The sequence below is a fragment of the Odontesthes bonariensis genome, chromosome 24 (assembly GCF_027942865.1).
Source record: "Odontesthes bonariensis isolate fOdoBon6 chromosome 24, fOdoBon6.hap1, whole genome shotgun sequence".
Taxonomy (NCBI): Eukaryota; Metazoa; Chordata; class Actinopteri; order Atheriniformes; family Atherinopsidae; genus Odontesthes; species Odontesthes bonariensis.
This window is the reverse complement of record NC_134529.1, coordinates 24,826,902-24,848,619: the sequence shown is the minus strand read 5'-3', so window position 1 is coordinate 24,848,619 and position 21,718 is coordinate 24,826,902. Positions and strand designations below refer to the sequence as shown.

Here is a 21,718-nt window from a genome sequence, read left to right as displayed (position 1 = left end):
ATTAATTAAAACAAAAAAGCAGATCAATAAAAACTAACTAAAAATGTTTAGATAGAAACAAGAAATGAAAAATGACCAATAATCATATAAACGATGAGAAAAATTGAGAGCTACACAGACTTGCTGCCGATAAGGTCGGCGCATAGCAACCGAATGATGTCCCGTAATGTCCGCAAGAAACATAAGTTTCACAATCCACTTCTCATCCCCCAGTTCTGGATAATTTTGGCCCTTTTCAGACAAAAAGGCCTTGACGGCATCAAAGCAGCTGACAAATCGATCCAGAACTTTTCCACAGCTCAGCCATCTCACTGCTGTGTGGAGGGGGAGATCTGTGTATGCGCTGTCCAGCTCCTCCAGCAGGGCCTGAAACTGCCGGTGCGTCAGTGCGGCTCGTTTCACTATGAAGTTAATAATCTTTGCCACCGTGGCCATAACTTCATTGAGATCCGAATTTGACATTTTTGCACACAGATTTTCTTGATGTATTATGCAGTGGAGTTTCATGGTGGGGTGGCCGACTTTCTCTTCAATCAGTTTGACAGCTCCCTTTTGTCTCCCAACCATGGCGGGGGCACAGTCTGTGGTCACTGCAAACACTATGTCGATGCCAATCCCTCGTTCCTCAAAATGTTCAATTAATGTCCTGGCTATGTCTTCACCTTTTTGTTGTGTCAGGCATTGGCTTCAAGCAGCAAAGTTCCTCTCTGACAGTCGAATCACAGTACCTTGCCATGACTGCCAAACGCGGGACGTCATTCACGTCCACGCTTTCATCAAGTGCAATGCTAAAAACCGCAGCATCTCTTAATCCAGCTGTTTGCTGAACTCTGACATTTTCAGCCATTTCATCGATACGTCGCTGAACACTTCTTGCTGATATGGGAATGTCCTTTATTCGTGTCTTTATTTGGCAAGTTTTCAAAAAGAGCGTCAGAGCAACCGAGAATAGCCTCCTTAATAAATTCACCATCTGTATACGGCTTCCCATGCTTTGCAATGCAATGGGCAATGCGATAGCTTGCTTCTGTTCCGTGATCTTTAGCAGTGGCAAAAACTTTGCGGGAGCTAGCTTGTTTACCATACCTGGACACAGCACGTTTAATTGACTCTGTTTTGTCTACTTGGTCTTTGAAAGTCTTCTCGTGCTTCGTCTCAAAATGCCGCTTAACATTCTCACAGCATAAAGTGCACACAGCACGGTCCTTCAAAAATATAAAACCAAACTCTTGTGTCCATGAGGACTGGAATGCTCTAGTTTTGGCCTTCTTAGTAGCAGGTGTTGCTAATGTTTTAGGTGTCTAAATGATTCCCACGGAGGTTGGAGCGGGAAGATGCTGCACGGGACCATGCAGACTGAATGTGATTGTTCATTACGAAGGCGGGGTCTGCGCAGCCGCGGAAGCAATCTGCACCAATCTCGATGGGAATCGTTATTAGGACGCTGCGCTGCGGGGATTGGAGAGCTATCACTAAAATCCAAGAAATCAGGCGCACGTCATAAAGCAACAGTGTGCCAGTGTTTATGCCGCAGTGTGCTTGCCGACCCCTGGTCTATGTCTATCTCGTCTAGATAAATTAGGGATGTAGGTACATATCCTTTATAAATTATTAAAAGAACTTTAACTTTGAGTTGTCATGTATCACAGGCTCATCTGACCTTTTATGTGGATCATTTAGGCCATACCTGTAAGTTGTTTACTTGTCTGACCAAATAGGCTTCGGACACAACATCCAAGTGTTTGGTAGGAGATGTCTGACATCACCATCCTCATTAGTGTTCTTTATCCTCGGAAATAAAAACGGTCCACTTAAACATTGTCAACTCACAGGTGACAATGACCTAAATGACTCCCTAAAGAAGCGTTTTGGATGAGAGGTAAAACGTCTTTAAGTACCAAGAAACAAAGTCGTTCTTGGCCGTTATTCAATCTGTTAAAGTTGATGAGTAATGCTTTGGCAGCAGATAATTGGTCATTTAAAGCAAAGGTTATTAACTAATACAGTTAAAGAGCTCATACATCTTAGATCTGGGGAAATTTCAGTTTTCCCATATTTAAAAACTAATAGCATTGTAAATATTGATACTGTATTTAGTGTGATGGCTCAGTTGGTAAAAAACAGTCAGTTTTTTGGGTATATGGGAATTTATAGTATGGGGTTGTAGAATTTTTATGATGCATGTATTGGAGTACTAGCTTTGCTCAGAGTATTTTTTCACTTCTCTATCTCCAGTCTAATGGCTGTCTCACCAAAGGACTGGGATGTGAAGGAGCAGGAGGGTCTTTGGGAGGTGGAGAAAATCCTCGGCAGGGCTGATGAAATCCTGGCAGTAAGTAATCTACTGTTGGCTTCCTCTAAGTTGAAATGTAAAATGTAATTGGATTCTTCACAGAATTCAAAATAACCCCATGACATGTCTTGATCTGTCAGTAGATCTGAGGTCCGTTTCACAAAGCGGGTTTAGTGAAAACTGAGTTTATTAACCCTGAAATGAGGGAAACTCTTGAGTTTTCCGTTTCACAAAGGGAGGTAACTCAAACCCGAGAAAGAGGGGTAACTCTAGCCTGTTTCACAAAGAGAGGTAACTTAAGCTCTCAGTCAGTTACCGTAGTAACAGACTATGAACCTAACCTGGTCAGGACCAGGTTTTCCTCAAGAAACCTCAAGTTTCTCTGTCTCCGCCCTCTTTCAGCCACACGCCATTTGATTTCCTCATTCATTCAGTCAGCAGAGTGAATTCTTCTACTTCTAGAAGTCCATTAGGCACTAGGGATGGGAATCGAGAACCGGTTCTTGTTGAGAACCGGTTCCCAGTGTTTCAATTCTTTGGAATCGTTTGGCGATTTTGCAAACGATTCCCTTATCGATTCCAGTGGGCGCGAATGACGTCACCACGCAACGTTGCGTGGCGAGTCCAGTGCAGTCAACAGTAAACATGGCGCCCAAGCGGTACAAACGCTCGAAAGTTTGATTACACATCCCTAAAAAAGACGACAACAGGGCAACTTGCAAAGTGAATATTTCACCAAAGGGAGGAAATGCTACCAACATGCAATAACTATGAATGAATGTCGCGTTTTCGATCTGCTCCGGACTAACGTTGGTCAATCTGAACCCAGCAGCAGCAATGTTAGCATGTCCTCGGCTAACACTGCAGGTAACTAACAAACAAACCCTGCCTATCATGTTAGCGCCTTTGCCTCATTGTAAAACCTGCTATTAGTAACGGTTAAGGTTAAATGAATGCCTTCTCATGCATTACATTTAGATGAAATCATGAGACAGAGCCTGACTGGCTCAGAGCCAGAGGCTGGTGGTACTACCCCCAGTTCACGTCTACCTCCAGCTTCTCCTTTCACCAGAGCAGGGAAGAGTTAAATTACCCAGGCCATGATAGACGAATGTGGACCTCACCGTTGTTGGGTTTGTAAGGTCATGACTCGTGTTACTTCTAAACTAAACAAAGTTGATGCTAATCGACCGGTTTGTTGTCCTTTTTCTCCAAATGAGAATCGATAAGGGAACCGATAAAGAACCGAATCGTTAAGCAGAATCGAAAATGGAATTGGAATCGTAAAAATCTTATCAATTCCCATCCCTATTAGGCACAGTAGGAGACAACTTTTTTCACGAACATTTTGACGTGGAGAGAATTAAATATAAAAAGTATGCCAATGATCACCTCAAAGATGCACAAAGTGATTGGGAGAAAGTTCTGTGGTCAGACGAGACCAAAATTGAACTATTTGGCCTAAACTCTACCCGTCGTGTGGAGGAAGAAAAATGCTGCCTATGACCCCAAGAACACTGTGACCACCGTCAAGCATGGAGGTGGAAGCATTATGTTTTGGGGGTGTTTCTCTGCCAAGGGCACAGGGCTACTTCACCACTTCAGTGGGAAGATGAATGGAGCCATGTACTGTGCAGTCCTGAGGGACAACCTCCTCCCCTCTGCCAGGAAGCTGAAAATGGGCCGTGGTTGGGTCTTCCAACATGACAACGACCCAAAGCATACAGCAAAGGCAACAAAGGAGTGGTTCAAGAAGAATCACATTAAGGTCATGGAGTGGCCCAGCCAGTCTCCGGACCTCAATCCAATCGAAAATCTATGGAGGGAGCTGAAGGTCCGAGTCGCCAAGCGACAGCCCACCAACCTGAATGATTTAGAGAAGATCTGCAAAGAAGAGTGGGCCAAAATTCCCCCTGATATGTGTGCTAACCTTGTGGTTAACTACAACAAACGTCTGACCGCTGTGCTTGCAAACAAAGGCTTTGCTACCAAGCATTAAGTGCTTTTGACTAGAGGGGTCAAATACTTATTTCCCTCAATGAAAAACAAATGAATTAAAATATATTCTTTAAAGTTATTTTCTGGATTTTCTTTTTGATATTCTGTCTCCATGTTAGAATACATCTACCATTAAAAGTATAGAATGATCATGTCTTTATTAGTGGGCAAACCAACAAAATCAGCAAGGGATCAAATACTTTTTATTCTCACTGTGTGTATATGTGTGTATATATATATTTTATAAAGACACTTGGGGGTGGGCTCCCTCCAGGGATTCCCTCAGCCACTGGCCTTCCGTTAGAGGTGGCGGTGCTGGCCACCACCCGATTTACGGCCATCTGCCATCGTTCTGTTGGCTGAGTAGAAGTCTGTGTTAGTGTAAATAGGCTTAATTATTTAACAGCACATGATATAGATGAGAAGACATTTATGTTGGGGATAAAACAACTGCACAGTGAAATAGCCACTTAATATTTACTTTACAGTGTAAAACATGATCAAAATGAGGTACCTCCATGCCGAGGTCTCACCTGTTTGAACAATGTTTTTATATTTCATCTTAAACTGGTGCCAAGTGCGCTTCTCCCCTGCGGGATTGCACCTAAATGAATGGGTCAATTCAAGCAGTTTTCCCCTGTAATATTATTGTGATTGCAAAGGACTACATTTAAACTTACACTTTTGTAGTTGCAATGGTGTTGCACTAATTTCTAAAAACGTGTTGAAACTCACCGTATGAGCGCATTAAGATTTCCAATTCGAGGTTGGTGAAAAACGTAGCCCCTCTTCCCCGTTGCCATGGTGACTCGTCGAATCGGGGCGCCATTGATGCTGGCTTTTTAAAGTTGTGGCGCACACGCAAAACTCAAGGTGAAACTACTGAGTTGATTAAACTCACTCAAATCAGCGTTTCTGGAACCTAAAACTCAGGGTTTTCTATCTTTGAGTCTATTCCTGAACTCTTAGTTGATCTACTCTGAGTTTGTTGAACCTGCTTTGTGAAACGGACCCCTGATCGCTAGTGAAATCTTTTGCTTTGCAGGAGGAGGAAAATGTTTTGGTTCAAGAAGCTGTGGTGAATGACTTGCTGAGGTCGGAGGACAGAAGGGATATCTGGCCACTGTGGGGCAGTGAAGACCATCTTGCTGTTGTATGTTGAACACTCATCAAATGTAACAATCATCCAATTTCTTAACTGGAACTAAAAATTTAGCTTTTTTATTTTTAATCCTATCAGGAAACACAATATTGGTTAATTTACAAAATAGTTATCTAGATCTTTGGCATTTTTGGCAAATAATTCCATAATAACTTTTAAGCATATTGTAATTCACATAGTCTAAGAGGATTAGGATCTAGACTTGTGCTACTGGCTCATTCTTCAGGTTTTAGGCTAATGTGACTGGAGATTTTGGCCAAAGTCAAATACAGTTTTACATGAATTTTTAGAAGGTGGAAAAGCCTGATGCTCCAACATCTGCTGTCACTTCAAAGCAATCCAGAACAAGAAAACACTTTGTCAAAAAGACTTTTATTCTGAAAATGTTTCAGTATCAATGAAGCATGGGTATCCAGAGCTTCCCAAGCAGGCACTGAGGTGCTATGCTTTCTTCATATGCTACGTTAACTGTTGCCAAATGCTGGAGCCTGTGCTGGCACATTTTCATACATTTGATTTACAGATGGAAAGTTCAGTTGTAGTCGGCAAAGCTGTAAAACATTTTTGACTGGTTTTCGTTGTTCTTTTTTTGTCACTTGCACATTTCAGTTGTGTAAAAATTCTTTAGCTTGTTCCTTGTTTTTAATGGGCACATTTACTAAAAATTTTAGTTAATGGTTTCTTCTATTACAGTGCTGATTTTTAAGAAAGAAAAAAGATCAAATAAAAGTTTAAAAGAAGAAAAAAGAATCCATTGAATTGACACTCTTTTATAAAACATTTGAATACCAGTGCAAAGAATTTCTGTTGCAGAGATATTTCTTTCTTTTTTTTTTTATATATATACATTCCATAATTGAAAATATTACACCCACTGAAAGACAACAATGTTGTGAGCTACATTTAGTCTGCTTTTATTGCTAGAATTATCACTCTTAATCAAAATATGATAAATTGTGCAGACGTGCAACAAAGATTGTTTGTTTGAATTTAAATATATATATATATATATATATATTATTTTTTTTTTTTTTAAAGATGTCCTCTAGTGAGTTGGCTGATGCTGGTGTTCTTGGCCTTGAGGAATCCCCAACTCCTGGAAATTCAGACTGCCTCTGTAAACTTGGATCAGCTGAGTCTGCAGGAGAAAATACAGCCTGTGCAGATGAGCCCGACACTAAGACTGCAATGGGGACGCATGACGGCTCACTTCCCAACAGTCCAGATCTGCTGACTGAGCTAAGGAATGTCCACATCCTGGATCAGCTGATTACTGAGGAAAACCTGAAGATCCACAAGCTCCGGGACTGCAAAGAAAACCACAGCAATGAGCTCTCAGGGAGTACACCTTTGTATGAGCAGCGGCTATCAGCTGTAAAGGAGGAGAGGGAGGCTTACTGGTTACTATTCAAAAAGGAAAAAAGGGAGGTGGAGAAGCATGAGAAGAGTTTGAACAGAGCCCTTTATCTTAAAAAGAACAGGCATGAAGGCAGAGGGGTAACAGGAAGCTCTATAATAGGGAATTTGGAGGACCCATCATCTTGTAAGAAGCTTTTACCAGACAGTTGCAAAAGATCAAAAATTCGACACCTCACATTGTTGGTCCAGAACAATTCTCAGGCTCAGGATACAGTTTGTCAGACTGAAAACTTTCAAGCATTGTCAAGTTTTGAATTTGCCAAAGAGCACCTTCCATTTTTACAGAGTAAAGATGCTAATGAAACCAAAAACGGTACATCTGATGTGAAGGAACTATCTGAGATGGTTATCCAACCCAAACAATGCATCAATGTGAAAGAATTGAATGGATGTGGAGATAAAGCTAATGCATACATTGAAGTAGCATCATTAACCTCTGATTTGAGGCCCGATGAAGCATTTGATCCAGGTGTGAAACCGTCCTGTTCTCCTGTACTTAAACCAAGCAAGTCGTTGCACCCTGGGAACAGTAGCCTGGCAGAAGTAGAAACTTCTCATTCCACTGAAGTGTGGGATCAAGGTCCATCCTTTGTCGCTCAAGATCCTTGTTATGTGCTGCTTGATTCACTAGAAAAGGCACTTTTTGCTCCACCAGAGAATATTAATCCAGACCACAGTGACTGCATTGTTTCCGATCAAAATGTAAAACACAGTAATAACAACAACGATAACCATGTGCTCCCAAAAAAATGGAATGCATCATTCAAAAACTTGTCTGAAATTACCTGTAAAGATGGAGATGACACATCAGTAGAATCAACATGTTCGCTGCAGGTGAATGTGCAGCCAACAGAGGAAATTCCACAGTTGCTACCCCAGATACATCCTGATCAGCCACTGGAGTTTGACCCAGGTGGAGATGAACTAAATAAGGACTTGCGTGATAGGATTTTGAATTATGAGGCTATGAGAATATCCCACAGTGGGTCACAAGGGATGCGGACCCAGCTTGATGGCAGCATTGGAGAGGTACATTGCTTCAACTTTTTAGTCATTTTTATTTTTTAAGAGCTTGATTGGTTAAGTTATGATTTTACTTGAGGCCCAAATTTAAAAAGGTAAGTTATTTCAAGTGTATGGATCTACTCTTTTCTAGGGGTGGGAATCTTTGGGCACGATACGATTCGATAATAAAACGATTATTGATGGATCTTTATGTAAGTGCATAAAGTGCTTCAATTTAGGGTGGAATGGAGTTAACCCCTAAATTCCACCAGATGTGAGTGTTGCATCTGCGCTCCAGCACGGCAGCGGAGCTGATGCGTTTCAATTCTAATCAATGACTGTGCTTCCAACAGTTCTGTCTGCGCTCCGGAGCCTCCACATCAGATATAGAAAATAAAAGACAACGTTTTCATGGAGGATCATATTTTTCCTTCACACCTGGAAAACGTCATAATAACATGGCTCTTGTCAATTTCGCTTGCGCCGCCGACGTTGTAGAAGCCGAAGTGTTTCCACATGTCTGCTTTTCAATTAGAAGGAGCTGTTCGGATCTCATGGTGAGGTGGGTAGCTGTAGTCAGCCATGTTGGTTTTCCTCCGTGCGGGGTGTCCGCTCCTGATGCGCTCCCCATAGTGTCCTGGAGATGACGTGTACTGCGCTTCTTAGTTCCGTATTTTAGAACTGTCTGTATTTATTTAAATAATCGAAATTTGGACGTTTGTGAATCCATTCAGAATCGTCCACGTTCGAATAGCGATGCATCTAAGAATTGAAAATGTCCCCTACCCCTACTCTTTTCATAGTATCATGATTTTCATGAAGTGTTGAAAGAGAATCCATACTTATGGTAACGGCTTGTAAATAGATTAATAGAATGGCACCAAACCTGACAATCTCACTTTAAAGACCAAACTAAGATGCTACATACTGTAGTTGCTTACCAGGCAGTTGTTCCAATAAAGAACCATCTCTAAAATTACAAATGTTTCATCTCGATAGAGCATATATTAATTTGATATTGAAAGGATGTCTGTTGGTTTAGACAACAAAAACTTATCTTTTCTCACCCTACTTCCAGTCTTGACGCCAATCTAGGCTAACCAACTTCTAATCCCAGGACTGTAGATATTTTAGTGACATGAAACTGAATAATGTTCTTTTTCCTTGTTGAGCAAGATAGTCTATGGTATAACTCCTGGTAAACTGAAGGTGGTCATTGTTTAACATAGGACTGAACTGCAAACACTACTATTAGATACGGTTCTTTTAGTAGGAGGCTCAAGAACGGACCGAAGTAATTCAAGTGAAAATGAAGTGTTTATTTGTAGTCGCACATCAAAGCATATCAGCGCTGGGCTCAGTGGAACAGAGCTCCCGCAGGAAGTCTGTCAGACTGGGCCATGATTTCCGGTTATCATCTGTACTTATTGCATAGGTTGGACTCACATTCGACCGAGTATGATTGGACATGAGTAGGTTCAACATGCTTCGTCATATTCTCTGGATCAGCCCAAAACAATGTGTGTGTGTGTGTGTGTGTGTGTGTGTGTGTGTGTGTGTGTGTGTGTGTGTGTGTGTGTGTGTGAGAATCTGCCCTTGCTTTCCCAGGCTTTCCTAATTGTTTTGTCTTTCTACTCCTGGATCACTTTAGGTCTTCATGGAAAAGTACTGAGACTATTTCATTCATAATGTCTAAGAACAAAGCCAATTTTAACACTACTCTGGGAAATTACACTAGTTATCCTTAAAATGAAGAGAACGAAATTAATAGATGTTATCCCAAGAATCCTAAACAGTTTCAAATTCAATTTAAAAAAAAAAAAAAAAATTCTCTCTTGCTGTGATTGCAGGTTCCAGATTTCAAGACACCCATAGTACTAGATACTATGGGTTTGATGAAAGCAGGATTTGCAGATCAAGAGCGTCCAAATGCTATATTCCCAACCATAATTGGAATACCAAAATATGAGGTATGGATATTCATGAATAAACATTTATTTAGTTTCATTAATATTTAAAGTTATACAGATATTTAATGGTTCAAAACACTGTAGTTGTATGATGTTCTTAATGTATATTACCCGATGAAACATGCCCCCTCCAAAACGGTCTTGGTTGGGATGGAATACTTTGAGAGCCCCGGTAGTAGGGCTGGGTGATATAGGGAAAAGTCATACCACGATATATTTTCTTATATCAGTCGATATCGATATATATCACGATATAAAACAAATCACTATTTTGTGAATTTTAAATGGTCCCTGTTACTCTTATTTGAGATTTGATGATATCAGAAGGTTCATTTTTAATTAAATATTTATTTTCTGTCAAAGTTGAACATGATATGATAAAACTGTTTCAGATAAATACAGAACAGGTATTTTGAATTAAAATCCTATATCTGACCGGTCAACTGTTTGCTCTCTGGCAGCGGTTGTGTCTCGTGCTGTTCGGGAGCTCTCTCCCGACGTCTCAGCTGATGTACACACACCCCTCACACACGTAGTAAACTTACTCAGCTACTTGTATAAGAAACACACAGGAAACATGTTGCTCTGAACTCGGTGCGCTGCACTTGTTCGCTTGCTTCAGTGAAGAGGGAACACAACTACAATGCATATGTGCGTGTAAAGATTGTCTATAGGGACAGACATTACACTCTAACATCAACTAATCAAAAAAAGTTTGCATTCTCTGTGCTCAAACGGGTGGTGCTGCTTCAGGTGATGAAAAAGATTAGTGGTATTCCATCTTTGTCGGAACATGCGCTCGACATAACACACTACTGTTTCGTGTCGGACTCCCTGCTCATGGCTTAAGGCTCTAGCATGGTTGCCGCGTCTGCTAGTGTTGATGACGTCACGATTTCATGCCCGCAATATACAGTATATAGTGGTGCAAGTCGATGTGCCAGTAGTTGCAATCTTCTCCGTCACAGAGGTGGCGCTGCTACGTTAAGGTTACCGCTATTCTACAACCACGAAAGTCGAGAAGAAAACAATGCCCCTGTCAACAGCAAGAATACTGTAATTAATGATACTGCTGCAGTATTCGGATCATTTTAATTTTTTAATTCGGTTAAAAGAGGTGAAGGTCTGAAGCCCCCGGCATCCCCACTTGGAGTCTCTGCCCTCTTCTTTGCCTTCACGTATCTGTCCCATAGCTTCTTCCACACATTCTTACAGAACTCTCCCTCTTTCCCCAAAGTTCTGCCAATCTCTGTGCACCAGTTTTGGGAGTTTAGTGGTCCCTGTGCTGTTTCACTGCAGTGTCGTACAGGTGCCTGTATAAACGCATTTCCTCACTGAGCCTGGCCTCAAAATGGTCCATCCGGTCTGTCGTTGTTGGCGCCGCCAAGTTACAAAAATCGAGTGGTGCACGACACCGCGCTGCGCCGTCTTTTCAAGGGAAGCGCCAGGCCTGATACGTCATTTTGACATCACGGTCCGCCACCGCCGTGACAGACGCGTCAACTTTAACTCCAGCTTTAGTAGGCTGAGTTATGTGAGGATTTTATGCAAACTCAGGACCCAGCTACGTGGGGGGAGATTCCGGTAATCACCGACCTGCGTCTCCGTGTCCAATGCTGCGCGTCAATGCTGCGCGGTCCAATGCTGCGCGGTCCAATGCTGTGCGGTCCAGGCCACGGGAAAGGCGCTGAGGAATATGGTTCTGCGTTTCCTTTTTTATCGACAATTTAGTCGGATTCAGGTGTGGCTATGTCGTCGTCGCCGCCTTCGTACTCTGCATTATTCTCGCCTTCTTCGACCCCAGTTTCACTCATTTTCTCCTCCTTTTTCCAACTTGTTTTTTTCTCTTTCTCTTTCCCTCTTCCTCTCAATCTCTCTCTGCAACTGCAGCCATGCTGCTCACAACAGGGAAGTGGGCGTGTCCTACCTGCAGACTGCAGACGCTGATACTGTTGCTGTGTTTACTTTTGCTATGTGATAGCCTCGAAGCTATCGAATGTAGGTCACGAGCAGATTATCGAGATCGATCAGAATTTTATTGCAATGCCGATTCGAGATCAAATTATCGCCCAGCTTTAGTTTTATGTAGAGGCTTTCAGTGCAGAACATTTTTGTTTAGCTCATTCTTCCTAATCTATATTTCTGCTTTCCTTAATCATTACATGGTCAATCTCTGTTAAAAGGTATAAACATAGATTTGTCATTAAACTTTAAGTCTGCAGTCGGCAACCTGTCCTGTTCAAGCAGCAGTGAAGAAATGACTGAACAAGTTGGAAATTAATTGAGGATGAAAGCAGTGAATCAGAATTGTCACTTTAGCTGTTTTTACACATAAATTGCTGTTGAGGAGATTGCGCAGACGGTTTGATCAAGTCTTTTTCTGCAGTTCTCAAGCTGCCTGTTCTTTCCAAGATGTTGAGAATAAAATATGAGGCTCCTTATTGTGTTTGAGTGCTGCATGTATGTGTCCACAATAGTGGAGAGTGGGCAAAAAAGCAGAACCCACGTTAGCAGAAAGGACAAAATCCCAACACACACACACACATATTCAATGGCACAGCTGCCACAAATGCTCATTATCTGATGCACTGTTCCAGATATTTTACTTGGGTGCTGGGATTGAAAAGAAGTTCAGAGCAAACATGTGCATTCACACAAGCCACCACTCTGGAGCACCTTTAGAATATTTTAGGGCTCCGGTGTGTGCAGAGCGGCTGTGTTCTGGACCACAACAGAGCCAACAGCACAGGGGTTTTTTTTGTTTTTTTTTCTTTCTCCTTGCACTGCTGCATCGGTGCGCTGTAGTTTAGCTGTGGTCAAACGAAAGCCTAAACTTGTAATAGCACAACGGTTTCATATTATTTTTTTTAAATGGATAAACAAAGCTTGGATTTATATTATAAATCTTTACTTATATCTGTGCTTTGGTCCTGTTTATGGAAATTCATATCCTGATGTTTTGGAAGAAACATTTATCCTTGAAAAATTAAGAGATTTTTATTTTTTTTAAGAAATGAAAGTCATGGTTTCATAATGCCTAATACATCAACCATTCATGCAATCTCCCCTGCAGCAAGTAATTTATTGATTTATTTATATTTGGAAGGACTTTTCCTACCTTGTTAAACTCAATACAGATGGCATGCCTGATGGACACCTCCAAGAAGAATCGTACTTTTGGAAATGCATTTATCAACACTTCAGACAACAGCTATATTACAGCACTTGAAATGTCTATTAAAGTATGAGCACTTACTTTTTTTCTCTGTGCAGGAAATGATTCATGGTTATCTGGTAAAGGAAACCTATATTGGTCATGATGCTCAACATATAAGAGGGGTTCTGGCTCTAAAGCATCCTACAAGGAATGGGATTATTCGGAACTGGGATGGAATGGAAAAGGTAAATGGTAAAGCATGCAGTTTGTTCAGAGCTTTTTCATTGTTATTTGCAACTACAACTCGTCGATGAGAGGAATGGGTTTTACTTTGCATAAAGCAGAATTGACAGTCTCAATCAGAATTAATAAATTGCTTTCAGCGGATCAGAGGTAAAGATTTGGTGTCGGGTTATTCAGGGTAGCCGCGGGGTCTTAAAAGTCTTAAAAAAAATTCCCCCGATTCTAGGCCTTAAAAAGGTCTTAAATGTGTGTCATGGGTCTAAAATGTCATACATAGGTCTTAAATTTCTCTGGCAGTGTTTCCCACACATAGACTAATTCGTGGCGGTGTGCCACAGATTAAACACCGGCCGCCACATATGGCGTTTCGTTATTATTATTTTTTTTTAACGCTATTTAAAAAATACTCGTATTCGTTCAGCTGCATTTCCTTTCCCTGCTCACCCTCCGTCTCTCTGTCCCTCGCGTCTCTCTCGCATACCCTACTCACACACACAGCCCCTCCCCTCCGTGCTTCCCTGGAAGCTTGCTAGCTTCAGCGTCGCGTTAGATTAGCTCAACCGAAAGAAGACGGCTGGCGAAATTCACGAAAGGTTGGTATCACGTGCACCTTTATAAAATCACACATTAAAAAGTCCTATAAAAATATTTTATATTTTGAATACAATGTTGTCCCGTCCCGACCCGACCCATAGCAAACAAGCGATTACGCCTTCTTTATAAAGTTAACTAGTCGCAAAAAAAAAAATGTTGTTGGGTTGTCGAGGTCAAAACACTAGCAGCTGTGAGTCAAATAAAGTAGTTTTTTTTTTAAACTCTTACACTGAATGTTTGCTGCTTCAATCCAGATGAGTATTGAAAAATATTTTATATGTCACATTACAGATCTCTGACAGTGGGGGGTGGTATTTTGGAAAAAAATTCTGAAATGGGTTCTATGTGGTCTATTTAGTCTGTGTTATAACCCCCTTAATTTTCATTTAAGTAGAAATGGGTCTGGGTTCTTATGGGTTAATACAATAGTTCTGTGTGACCAATTATTAACGAAGGAATTATTTTGAAGAATTTTTATTTTTTACCCCCCCCCCCCCCCTGTGTTTTCAATTACTTGACCTATCCACAATATGTACCGTGACTGCTCTGCATGACCTGTGAAATAACATATTTTAAACTGATTTGTGTACGTGGTGTTTTGTGTCCTAGAGGGGATCGAACCCCCCAGGGTCGCGACCCCAGTCTTAATTTTCATTTTTTGTGGTCTTAAAAAGGTCTTAAAAAGGTCTTAAATTTCATGTGGTCAAACCTGGGGATACCCTGTTATTACAATGCTCACAAAATGTGTGATGGGATTACTGAATGCTTTGAAAGTATTTTTGATGTCCCATTACTATTGTTTCTGAAGGGTATTGTGAGAGCAGAATATTAGATCACAATTCCAGCATTCTCCCATTGAAGGCCCACAACAGAGATGCATTATGTTATCATTGTAGTTTCAGTAGATTAACGATCTCATTAATCTACTGGTTGCTATGCGTCGACCTTATCGGCAGCAAGTCTGTGTGGCTCTCAATTTTTCTCGTCGTTTATATGATTATTTGTTATTTTTCATTTTTAGTTTCTATCTAAACATTTTTAGTTATTTTTATTGATCTGCTTTTTTGTTTTATTTAAATTTTTTGACAATGTGCACTACTACTAAAGCAGTGTACACAAGAGAAGAACTGTTGGCACTGTCAAGGATTGGACGCGGAATTAAACATCCAATTCCGACCGAGCTTAAAAAGCTTTACTGTGGATGCAGAGCTGGAGCGAAACTAAAGGCAAAGAGGCACAACAGGAGGTGGAGGTACAAACCTTTTCTGCCCTCGGTGATTATGGGAAACGCCAACTCACTACCAAACAAGTGTGATGAGTTAGAGACGCTTGTGTGGAACCAACGGCTGTATAAGGAGAGCAGTTTGGTCTGTCTGAGTCCTGGCTAAACGACAGCACACCAGACTCATGTGTGGACATTCCCGGCTTCACAGCCGTACGGGCGGATCGTGACCTGAGTATGAAAGGCGGGGGTGTTACTCTGTTCTTTAATCAGAGATGGGTAAACCCCCGCAATGTGACCGTTAAGGAGAGGGTTTGTTGTCCAGACATCAAACTGCTGTCAGTTGGTTTCCGTGCGTTCTATGCGCCCAGAGAGTTCCCATACACAGTCGTCATCGTTGTTTACATTCCACCGAGGGCGGCACCTGTAACGGCGTGTGACGTCATCCATGACGCCGTTGCTAGGATACAGACCCAGCATCCTGAGGCATTCATTGCAATCACAGGGGATTTCAACCACGTCTCTCTATCCTCCTGCCTGACTGGCTTTGTACAGTATGTGGACTGTCCAACATGTGGAGAAAAGACATTAGATCTGTTCTATGCTAACGTGAAGGAGGCTTACAGGACAGTGTCTCTTCCACCACTGGGTAGATCTGATCACAGCATGGTCTATCTACAACCCACATACAAACCGTGTGTAAAAAGACTTCCTGTTACTACCAGATCTTTCAGGAAGTGTTCACCAGAGGCGAGTGATGCATTGAGAAACTGCTTTGATGTCACAGACTGGGCTGTACTGCTGGAGGAAGACGAAATTGACATGGACAGGAGGGTCAGCACCATCACTGACTACATTAACTTCTGTAGGGACACTGTGATTCTAGTCAGGACTGTAAGCTGCTATCAAATAATAAACCATGGATCACCAGTGACATCAAAGACCTCCTAAACCAGAAAAAGAGGGCGTTCCAGAATGGGGATGGAGAAAGGCGGAGGAGTGTACAACAGGAGCTTAAAAAGACATTACGTCGAGCTAAGATGGAGTACAAGAAAAAGGTAGAGACGGCTGGAGAACAATAACACCAAGGAGGTGTGGAGGGGTATGAGGACCATCACTGGATACAGACTGAAGAACTCTGTCTGTGGAAGGTGATGTGGACAGAGCCAATGCTTTCAACCAATACTACAACAGGTTTGACAGTGTGGCTTTTTCCACCTCTGCTGCTGCTCCCTCTACCCCCACCACTACAGCTGCTTCCTCTATACTGCTTCCACTGCCCTGCTGTACTTCCACCTCAATGGCAACCTGCATCGCCAAGCCTCCTCCTCCGCCTGACTGCACCTCCACCTCTGCAGCAACTGTCACCAACAAGCTTCTTCTGTCCAGCTGTACCTCCACCTGTGCGGCAGCTTCCACCACCAGGCCTTCTGACCCCTGCCACACCTCCACCTCTGCGGCAGCTTCCACTGCCAGGCCTTCTGAACCCAGCCACACATCCACCTCTGCGGCAGCTTCTACCTCCAGGCATCCTGAGCACAGCTGCATCTCCACATCAGTGGCTGCTCCCACCGCTAGCCCTCCTCAGTCCAGCTGCACCTCTACAGCAACTCCCACCACTAGCCCTCCTCTGTCCAGCTGCACCCCCACCCCCATCTCTATGGTTGATGGCAACATCACTCCTGTCGCCATCCCTCCGCAACAACCTCTGTATCTAACTGTAGGAGGTTGGAGCTGAGCTCAGGAGACTTAAGTCAGAGAGGGCTTCAGGCCCAGATGGAGTCTGTCCAAGGCTTCTGAGGGACTGTGCTGGTCAACTAGCAGTCCCTCTTCAGAGGGTCTTCAATATGAGCATTCAGATGGAAAGTCCCCTCCAGTTTGTCTACCAGAAACGCATAGGAGTGGAAGACGCAATTCTGTACATGTTGCATCGGACATATGCTTATCTGGATGTGCCTGGTTCATATGTGAGAGTCATGTTCTTTGACTTCTCCAGTGCCTTCAACACCATACAGCCTCCCATACTGAAAGACAAGCTGCTAGGTATGGGTGTGGCCCCCTCCCTGACATCATGGATTATAGACTATTTGTCTGCCAGACCACAGTATGTCAGGATGGGGAAATGTGTTTCTGGAACACTGGAATGCAGTACTGGGGCTCCGCAGGGTACTGTTTTTGCTCCTTTTCTTTTCACCTTGTACACATCGGACTTCAGGTACAACTCAGTCCTGCCACATTCAGAAGTATACTGATGATACGGCTGTTGTGGCATGTGTGCATGGTGGACAGAAGGAGTACAGGGACCTTGTGGAGGCCTTTACTAACTGGACCAAAAAGAACTGTTTGCTCCTGAACACCACCAAGACCAAAGAGCTGATGGTGGACTTCAGGACATCTAAAACCCCATACCAGTCAGTCTGCATTGATGGAGGGGAGATTGAGACTGTTCAGACCTGCAAATACCTGGGGGTGGTGCTCGATAATAAACTGGAGTGGTCTGCCAACATGAACGCAGTATACAGGAGGGGCCAGAGCCGTCTCCTGAGATGGCTCAGGTCCTTCAATGGCTGTAGTGATATGATGTGCATGTTTTATCACACTATCACTGAGAGTGCACTGTTCTATGCTGTTGTCTGCTGGGGGAGTTGCACTACAGACAAAAACTGTAGGAGTCAAACTGGTGAAAAAGGCTGGTTCTGTTGTAGGCAGAAGGCTGGACCTTCTCGGTGCTGTGGTGGAGAAACGGATGAGGAGGAAATTGTATTCTGTTTTGGAGAATGATAAACATCCTCTCCACAGCATCCTGACAGGACAGAGGAGCAGCTGCAGTGAGAGGCTCATCTCTCTGCGCTGCAGGACTGAGAGGTTCAGATGGTCCTTTGTTCCCACAGCCATAAGGCTTTATAACAGTGACTGATGACATGTTCTTCTCAGATTGATTTGATTTTTTATTTATTTTTTATTTTTTTATTATTATTTATTTATTTTTGTTTGTTTATTAAGTCATTTATCATTATTATTAGTTAGTAGTAGTATTTTTTTACTAGAATTGGTATTATTGTTGTTGATACAATCATTTTGTGTGTATATATATATATTTTAAATGAGCTACTTGACTAATTTGAATTTCCCCCATTGGGGGATGAATAAAGTATTTTTCTATTCTATTAACCATTAGTAGAAATAGGACTGGTATATTTCTTTCTTTTTTTTTTACTATGGGTAACTTGAGTCGGAGACATCATTTTCTTTTTTTTTTTTTTTTTTTTTTTTTTTTTTTTTTTTTTTTTTTTTTTTTTTCCCAATTTGTTCTAAATCTAATTTGATAGTTATAATATACTTGAGGCATTTACCAAAAAGAAACTGACAGTCCTGACCTTTACAAGCTAGCAGAAAGGCATGCATGACTCATAGATGGATTACAAAGGAGATGAGAGCTAGCCTGTGCTGCATGGAGGAGTGATGGTTAGCACTGCTGCCTCACAGCAGGAGTGGTCCCAGTTCTTACAGTAAGAGTGAGTGAGAGCATGCATGGTTGTCTGTGTTGGCTTAGTGATGGCAACATGTTCAGGATGCTGTCTGTCTCTCACCCAGTGACAGTTTTATGGTAACTTTCACTTTCTGAAAGTTTCTGCTGATTACCAACTGTGACAATTTCCAACGCCAACCTACAGTCGGACATCTTCGTCAACCATTGTTTAGACATTTGACATGATTCATCACACCATGACTGAGGTCATGCTTGAAGTCATATGTCAAGTTATATTTGTGCTTTCACCATGTTGGAAAGTCAGGGAACAGATGGCAGGATTTTCTTCATGCAGCAACTGTCTACTATGCCTTCCCAAATTTTTGTACAACCAGGATAGGACAAGTAGTAATTGTTGTTCATGACACTGCTTTCAGATCTGGTATCGCACATTCCAGCAGCTGTCTGTTGATCCTGAGGACCACCCTGTTTTGCTGACTGAGGCAGCCATGAACCCCCTGGAGAACCAGCAGCGCATGGTGGAGATCATGTTTGAGTGTTTCAATGTTCCTTTCACCTATGTGGCCATGCAGGCAGTTCTGGCGCTCTATGCAGCAGGGAGAACCACTGGTACTGTGAACATTTGATGTCTTTATGAATTTTAACCTACACACAGTTTGGGATTGACATGTGGATGGTTGTTCTTGACTTCATTATAAGGATTTGTTAGAACTTTCTAGTATGCTTGAATTCTAAAAATAAAGTTTCTTGAGTATTTAATGATAAAAATCAAACCTCAAATGCACTGCCTTTTTGTCTTAATGCTTTTTTTCTTTTAGGAGTGGTGTTTGACTCTGGGGATGGTATGAGCCACAGTGTGCCTGTGTTTGAGGGATACTGCCTAACTCATGCAGTGCAACGCTTCCCACTAGCGGGTGTAGATGTTACAATGTACCTTCAAAAGGTATGCATGACTTGTGTTGTGATTTACAGTTTATAAGCAGCAAGCTATGAATAACATCATCAATGGGCAGCTTGAATGGAATCTAGTAGCAAAGCTGTAAAATGGGAGCAAACGTCACTTGTTTGTGCTTGTTGGTGCAGATTAATATTGTTCATCCTGAAATGTTTGCATCTCTGGAAGTGTCTCAGTAATACAAAACCCAAAATATCAGTATTGGGTTGCTTTGTCAAATTTGGTCATTTTCTCCAACTGTCCTTGAAGCTTTTACAGGAACAGGGTGTGTTCATGCGCACCACAGCAGAGGAAGAGATAGTGAGGGAGATGGAGAGGTGCTGCTGCATTGCTCTCAACAATGAAGCTAATCTGAGGCAGGGGGGGTCGTCCTGCAGAGAGATTCATTACAATATGCCAGATGGACAGATTGTCACACTTCTCACAGAAAGGTTCAGGTAACAATCTGTACAGCATGTCCTGCTCGGGATGGATGCTCTATCTCAATCCTCTAAATGTTGGTCCACCACTTCACAGCAAACAGCCACTGCGTAAAAACATTAAAAATGTTCATCTTTCCAATTAACTTCTACATTTTAATATATAACATGACACACATTAATGGTTATTTTTCCTAATGGGTTTGAATAAAACGAGTACAAGAGTCATTCTCCCGTGTAAAGGAACTCTACTATCACTACTGTTTTGCATTCTAATATCTTAAATTCTAAATCTGCCAGCAAAACATGGCAAGGCTTAGTTTTTGGCTCAAACTATTGCTTTGCCTTGGTGCCCAGCAGAAATGCTGGCATGGCTGGAAACTTTTAAATAGGCCAGATGTTCTGTGTTATGTTGTGACATCTGTTTATTCATAATCTAGTGTTGTTACCTGATTATTAATCAGCCTTAAAGGGACACTATGTAATAAATTAAGTCATTTATTAGCTCAAATCAACATATTCATTCATAAATTAGTCCTCATTGGTGTAAAATTATCTCTGTCAACAATCTCACTTATCCTCCTGAGTGAAGAATAACTTGTCTGTATCTACATAGAGCGGGCAACCTCTATGGAGGCTGCCATGTCCTTCCGGTCTATGAAAAACAACGAAGTGCCGAGAGGGACATAAAGCACTTCGAATCGCGATTTCCCCGCCAGGCCTGCAAGCGGAAATGACGTCATTGTGACGTCATTTCCGCCGAATGGCTTATTACAGCCGCTAATGATAAATAGATTTTATCTCGTAAATTACCCCACTAATAATGAATTGATTGTTACCAAACTTCTGCCGTAGTACACATAGGCTCTTAAAGCTGCAGTCTGCAACTCTTTTTCAAGCATAATGCCTGGAACTGTCCGGGGATTCTGAAAGTAGTACATTAAATACCCCAATACAAAAAAAAAATTGTTCTCTTGGTCCCCTATATGTCCCGCTAGGTCCCTCCAAAGCCAGCAGGTTTGTTTACAAAATTGCAGACCGGACCGGTAAAAGGTAACCAATCAGGTCACGAGCTGGGCTCTGCTGTCTGTCAATCACCGATTGTGCACGCGCGATACAAGGTAGGCTCGTCCCCACGCTTATTTATCTAGACTATTGAACTTCATTACGGGCTAGTCTACTTACTGTGTCTTCCATGATCGCAAATGACAGGTGAGTTGATGAATGAGGAGTCGTGAACACGCATCTGGCGTGCACGTAGACGTGCACGAGTTCTCATGTGTTTTGATGGGGCGGGACAGGAAGTTGAATAACTTTTTATTTTTCGGTTAAAAAAAGAAGCATTTCTTGCATTTTGCGACTACGGAGGTCACCGTTTTCAACTTCAAGCGTTATGATAGATCATGTAAACTCTTAAAATGCCAAAAATTAGGACTTTGCAGGATTTGTTGTTGTCATACGTAGACTGCAGCTTTAACTCACAAAACGAGGCATTAGAAAGTTTGTAAGTTTACCGGGAGTTTATTTAAAGGGATAATCCAGCGTAAAATGCACTTTAGATCAATTTACGGGATGTTGGGAGTAGATACGTTGAGTTGACATCAAAATCATGTCATTCGGATGTGTTTTGAGAATTTCGATTTGACCGTTTTTAGCCAAAAGTCGTTAGCCTGGAAGTGATGAGGGCATCGAGTATCGCCGCTACAAAACGCTATTTTTATACCTCTTCTACAGCTCCAAACAACATAACACTTACGTGGTAGTGAGTAGAGGGTCGCTAAAGCCAAACCG

At 42.1% G+C, this 21,718-nt stretch overlaps 1 pseudogene; it reads left to right on the top strand.

Moving 5' to 3' along the window:
- Positions 1 to 21,718, top strand: part of LOC142375510 (uncharacterized) — a 56,861-nt pseudogene that overhangs the window by 32,254 nt on the left and 2,889 nt on the right.